Genomic DNA, 6,719 nt, shown 5'->3' on the forward strand with positions numbered 1-6,719 from the left:
CACTTACCTTAAATAGAAATTGCACTGTACTGAGGGTTCGGGATAAAGCTAAGAGTGCAAGACTAAATATGTATTAGAGACATTCTAGTCTGGGAACCGGATTAGATGCTGTTTTACAGATTATGTGAAAAATGTAGAGCTGATCCTGCTTGTAACCCTGTGCTATTTTCCTCTGCAGGGTGCTATAATACCATGTTATCTGGTTGTCTTCTGTGCTAGAAGCTATTTTAAGGCAACTTGTGAACAACAGCAAGGCATGGGATATCCTTAGAGGCTTGGGAGATCACCAATGCCAGGCCAGGGAAGCAAAGCAAATGCGCCAAGAAAGGAACTGATGGGAGCTGGACTCAGCTCAAGGAACAGTTAAAGTGTGACAGAGAGAAGGGGCTGGATACTGTGCAATTACATGTAGGCTCAGGCTTATTGGGCTTTAGAAACAATTATTCATGGGGAAAGAAGGATAAAATGAAGGGGCAGAATACAAATAAGGCTTTGCTAGCAAACAGGCTTTTGAAAACTACTCAGTTCTTGTTTAGCCCCACACAATTTTAACAATCTTAACACCGTCTTCAATTCTCATACCAGCGCCTGGGTTCCCTGTCTCCTGCTCCACATCCCCCAACTCCCTGGCCGCGTCTTGTCCCCAGCCACAGCCAGCATCTGCTTACCAATCTCTGTGGCTCCTTCCCCTCACATATTATCAGATGGTGGGTTTTTCCCTACTGCAGTGCAAAAATTTGTTTTCTGCAGAGCCCTGCCCTCCTCAGCACCTCTGGCACCCTCCCCATCCTTTAGTATACCTGATTTCCACTAAGGTATTCACTGGGTTATTGCATTATGGTACACATCTGGTGGTTAAAGTGTAAGAAAAAAGCTCTGTATGTGGGTTAAATGCAGCTGTTTCTCCTGTGCAGGAGAGGATTTGAAAAGCCTTGGGTTTTAATTGAGTTCGTAAAACTCTTTGATAAATGCAATGTTTTAGAGATTTTAATCAGATCATCTTTTACTACAGGTTTTCAAAACCAAAGGAGCTAATTGTGGTAGCCAAAGGTGTGTGAACATATCACTGTGTCCAGGATAGCTTGGGAGCCTCTGTATGTGTCATGTGAGCAAGCATTCTTTTGCAAGCTTTCCTAATGTTAGAGGTCCACATATACTCCTTCAGGTCTACGGCAGTTTCCATTTTCAGTTTTGGTTCTGGTCCTTCTCTCAATTTCATTGCCTTAAACCTGGCTGATATGCATCTGATTCAGTGCAGCTACCCCTGATTTATTTCTGAGAGAACAGAAAAGCACTTGTATTGCCATTTCTTTCAATGATGACAATGGGGATTTGGAGAAATATTATACATCTTTGTCTTAATGGATCTGATCCTGGAGAACTGGACATGGGGATATTGCTAGCAATTGATCCTGGTATAAAAATTCTCATTCTGTAGGTTTTCCATGCAAATATGTCCAAACAGTAGAAGTGTCTTTCATCTGCCAGACTGGCATGTACCACTGCTGTTTTGTGACAGGAACGTAACCTCACAAGGCATCATGTTTGAAATGACCTGTTATAAACTGTCTCCTTTTGTGCCTTCCCTTCTTTACTTTTTTTTCCTCATAAGATCCAAGTGCCTAATCTTTCCCCAGCTCTGGTTCTGTGGTGTTTGTTCTCTTTTATTTGACCATTGTGAGGCCCACCATAGGTGGAAGTTTATCAGATCTTATTTCAGAGTCAGGGTACATTAGTTAGCACAGTGGTTAAAATATAAACAATGGTAGGAGGCTTTTTTAAATAGAAGTTGACCCTTGAAATTGGGTTTACTGTAAGCTTAGAAAGATGCCCTGCAAAAGAAATTGCAAACAATGTCAGAACACGTCACACCTTATTGAATAAATTCACATAAAACTAATTCCCCTAAATTTCAGAATGAGAAAAAGTTAAAAAACAGACCCTTAGATATCAGCTTTTTGGAAAGAGGAGAAAGGACCAAAGGCAAGATTCAAGTGTTTGGGGGGTGAAATCTCAAAAGGCTGCTCTAAGAAAGGGTACAGCTGCAAAACTGGGGTGAGCATGAACTAGAAAACCTGATGTAAGAGCTCCAAAGGGTAATGGTGTGGCATAGATCCACGGGCAGTTGGGAAATAAGGAAGGTATGTTTGCTTTCTTTTCAAAGACAACCAGAACATGTGACAAAGTGAGACTTATATAGCCCTGATTTGTAGAGCTGGGGGACACTTTGGGTGGCAGCCCCAGTGGGATAATGTGGATGGCTTCTAGCAGCAGGAGCTCCTGCGGGTAAGGTGGGAAGGGGTTCAGGAAGGAAAAAGGTAGCCAAGTTAAAAATAAATTCTGTCCTTGTCCTAGACTAGAATAAATATAGAGGGCAGAATATCTGGTGGATAAGCTCATTTCTGCAACTTCTGGCCATAGAAACTACTGTACCTGAGGAAAGGAAAGTGAGGGTGACAGTAAGGAGAGACAGAGAGAACATTTTTCCAGTAGTGAAAGTTTTAGTCTTTGAGACATTAATTTATTCTGGCTGCTGCCAAATATCAGAGATCAGCAGAACAAAATCAGACAGACATATGAGAAGCAGAGTGGTTAGCAAATGAACAAACTGAGTGTCATTTATAGTAGAAAGATATAAAGAATTAACTACTGAGGTTTCTGCAATGCTGAAAAAATATCTGGAAAAGCAGGGACCCTGCAATTTCCCTTAGCAGAGCTGTGAAGAGCATTAATGCCATAGAGAATCCAACAGCAGCCTTTACTGAAGACGATTGAGAGAAAATGCTGTACTGTTCCCTGCCTTAAAAATAAGCAGCTGAAGAGTGAATTCAGTTGTAAATACTTAGAAATAGCGCCCAGTTCAGCAACAGTGGTGTTTAGCACACAGTGTGCTAGAACTCTTCATACATGAGGGACAATTTCATCATGTCACTGGTAAGCAGGAGGTCAAAAGCATTCTCCAGGTCCTAGGCAGAGATCTTTAGAGAAACCAAAGCTAAGATGAAGGATGGTGTACAGCAGGGTGACCCAGTGGGCAGCTCTGAGTCCTGACCAAGTGTCCCAGCATGTAATGCCCAGCACTAGCACTGCTTTGGGAAATAGTTCAGCAAAACCACTGTGGTGATCTGCCATAGCCTACTTCATGTTTCTGTTACTGGAAACACACGTCCTGCACACAACCTTGTCCTTCCTCAATTTTGTTATTCTCCTGGTGTATTGCAATCACCATCTTGCCTGCAAGTGCTAGTCACTCTTTACATGTGGGGCTGAACAACAAAAATGGAGAGGCTGCACACCATAGGGCCTGAAATTCAACCCGTATGTCTATTTTTCTTTTTAATTCTGTTTTATGCTTGAAAGAGTTTATAAGAGAGTATCAGTTTGTACTCAGGCTCCTCAAAGACTGGTACCTGGTAGGTCATGTCGACACTTTCTGGGGTTTAGCAGGCAAGCAGTTCCTGTCTCCGCTGCCCCAAATCACAGGACTCAGCTGTGACTGCTGTTCTGGAGCCCAGGCAGAGGGAGGGTTGTTGAACTCTTATCAATTATTCCCCTCACATGTAATGGTGCAGCTTAACCCTTTGACCACTCTGTTAACAACGTCTGGAGTTACTGAGGAGTCCTTGGATGAAGGCTATTTGGCAGCAGAATGTGGAAGAGGAAATGAAGAAAAGAAGCATAACCATTACTCCACTTCTGGTTAGAAATGCAGAGGAGAGAATGTGTGGAGACGTTTTGCATTTTACCCAACAATTGGCCAAATGCTTCCAAAGACCTCAGTAAATGCCTGCTATGTGTAAAGTGCTGTTCTGGTATTTTTTTACACACTTACACAGTTCTATACAATGATCCCTGCAACAGTGCACTGTTTACTGATGGTTATAGCTAGCGATGAAATTGGCTGCCTAGAAACATCACTGAAATAGACTGAATGTTTATGACTCCTTGCTTCCATGACAGTTCAAGAAAAGAGGGACAAGCATCTTCCATTTTCCACACAATGTATATATTGCAATTACCAATGCAATTTCTACTTGTCACTTACATGTAGGCTTATTTCCATGCTTGTTCTTGAGTCATTAACTTGCATAAATGAAGTACATTCTAACCTGTTAAATCTTAATGAAATAAAATGCTAGAGGAGCAGGGCAGCAAACGATGATGTTATATTCCATACAAGACTGTGTGGAATGGGATCAGTCCAAGCACTTGAGACAATGATTTTCAACAGTATGTCAGTGAGGTGAGAATATTACCTTCAGATATTTTGGCAGACTGTGTGTCTGCGAGTGTGCATGTGTGAATGTTTATGTATGTGAGGATAACATCTTCCTTTACAAGCAGTTTATTAAAGTGTTTATGATGGTTTCAGTTTAATAGATGTTGTATAAAAATCCTTTATATATAACATAACATAAATAATTTTTATGCCCCTATGCAAAAAGACCTTGTGATTAGATTCCACAGCATGCATTTGCTGGAGGCAGCATTAGAAAAGTTGTGTTGTTTGTTTTTTGTTTTTCCCTGACACTCATGCAAACTCTTAAGATCAGGAAATTTTGCACTAGAAATCATGGAAAATTTGCTGATCAGCTTTATTGTTTGTTCCTAATATATTTTAATTTCTGAAAGATATGCCACTTACATATGTTATGTGTCCAAAAGACTGTAGTATATCATGTCCTATTTTTGCCAAAGCAAGTGCGTAGATATAAGATTCGTCACAAACAATGAGGTGGAAGGTGAATGAAAGTGGAATGAAAACTTAAACAGATGATGCTGTGAGTAACTGGAGTTCATTTTATAACTTTTTTCCAAACTTGTATTCAAAGTCTGCAGCACCTTCTCTAGTTACAAACTGCCCATTAATCTTGTAATATCTTGTATAAGATAGCTTCTTGAAGAAAATGCACTTCTAGCACTCAAAAAGTTTCAAAGTGCTGCAGTTGTTTACAGGCCTAAGGTACAGGAAAACAAAAAATCCAGTGGTACATTTGCAAGTGTCACACAGTAAGAACATAGAGTGCACTGAAGCAAATCCAAGAAGCATGTCTAAAATGAAGAGGATGGTACTTGTGTTCTAAGGGTGCATGGTGGCATCCATTAACAAAGTGCTGGCATTATTATCAGAATTGGGGTTCAAGTTCCTAACTTCTATGACAAAGTATTGACACAGTCCTAGCAGTAATGAATTGCACCGTAAATATAAAAATAGATTTATTATTTAGACACACCAAAAGACTGGGAAATGTAAGAAGCCTTGCCAGAAGTAGCATATAACTATGTGCCAAAACCAAGACTGTTGACTGATAGTAAATCAGGAATTCCCACGCTGCAAGAGAACGGCTAAAACTGCAGTCATTTTCTCAGCTGGAGAAAATTGTACAGGATTTCCAGACCGTACTCCAACAAATGCTAAAAAAAAATACTGAAAACCCAAGTCACAAAATGACACCTAAAAAAGACATAAATAATTGCAGAATGAAGTCAAAGAACATTCAGAGAATATTGTAAAGTGAAGACTGAAGAGAGTCTTCAGCCCCTGAAAACAGCCTCTAGCAAGAGAGTGGACTGCTAATTATCACATGGATTTCTGGGAAAGAAACCTGATTTCCATAGCAACATGAAAACTGTCATATTTATTAGAGCGTCCAGGGAGAGCTACATGGATGATCACCTCGAATTTCACCAAATAATATTGAAAGGTACTCTGACAAGAGTATCCAGGGAGAACGGCCTTTTTAAAACCTTGAAATCAAGAACAATAGCCTTTGGTTTACGTGAAACGGCAGCAGCATTTCAGTGAAAAATGTGGGAGGCTGTTGGGTTCCATGAGGAGCGTGCAGCTGCTTGTGCCTGTGCTGCTGCGATCTGTGAGTGACAGGCAGACTGTGCAAAACCTCTGCAGGCAACAGTATTGGCAAGGTCGGCAGGTCCCCAGGAGGCATAGTGCAGCATCTGCTAGTAGAAGATGTTATCAAATAGCTGAAGTTTCCATCAGGCAGCGCCTACAGGCACTGAGGAGTGGCTTACACGCACCAAGAGAAACATGAACAATTTCTGGGTTTGGCCACTTATTACAAAGATTTTGTGCCAATGTTTTTTCAAGGAGCAGCAGTACTGGCAGAACTTACAAAAACAACAGTACATGGGGAATGGAAAACAAGTGCCAGATGGCAGCAAGCCTTTCATGTGCTCCTAGGAAACTTGCGCTCAACTGGGTTCTGAAAGTTTCCAAGTAAACTGAGCATGCAACTCAAGAAAGGCCTTTGGGCCTGTATTACCACAGGAGAACTAGGAAGAGAAGCACCAATTACTACACTTGAGTAAAAAACTTGTGCAACTAGAGAGTGCATTATATTGGTGACAGAGTAAAAGGAGCTGTTTCTGGGTTTACACTTGAGGTTTTTCTCCAACACTGTCTCACAGGTTGATTAAGTGAGGTGAATGGTAATAACAGGCTGTAGAAGTGGTTGTAGCCTGAAACATGCTCCCTTGTAACAGCCTGTTCCATGTTCAGCTGATCACATAGGAAAAAGCGGAAGAGAGTCACCATCATTTCCAGCTCCTCCGGGTCAGAGCACAGAGTAGAAGGGGTATATTTTTAAGAGAGGTGTGAAGCAGGAACCTCACAGCTGCTGCCACATGCAACATGGTTGACCTACCCAGGCACAACACACACACACACAGACAAACAGCAATAATTGGTCAACTTGGCT

The sequence above is a fragment of the Columba livia genome, chromosome 3 (assembly GCF_036013475.1).
Source record: "Columba livia isolate bColLiv1 breed racing homer chromosome 3, bColLiv1.pat.W.v2, whole genome shotgun sequence".
In the NCBI taxonomy this organism is placed as follows: Eukaryota; Metazoa; Chordata; class Aves; order Columbiformes; family Columbidae; genus Columba; species Columba livia.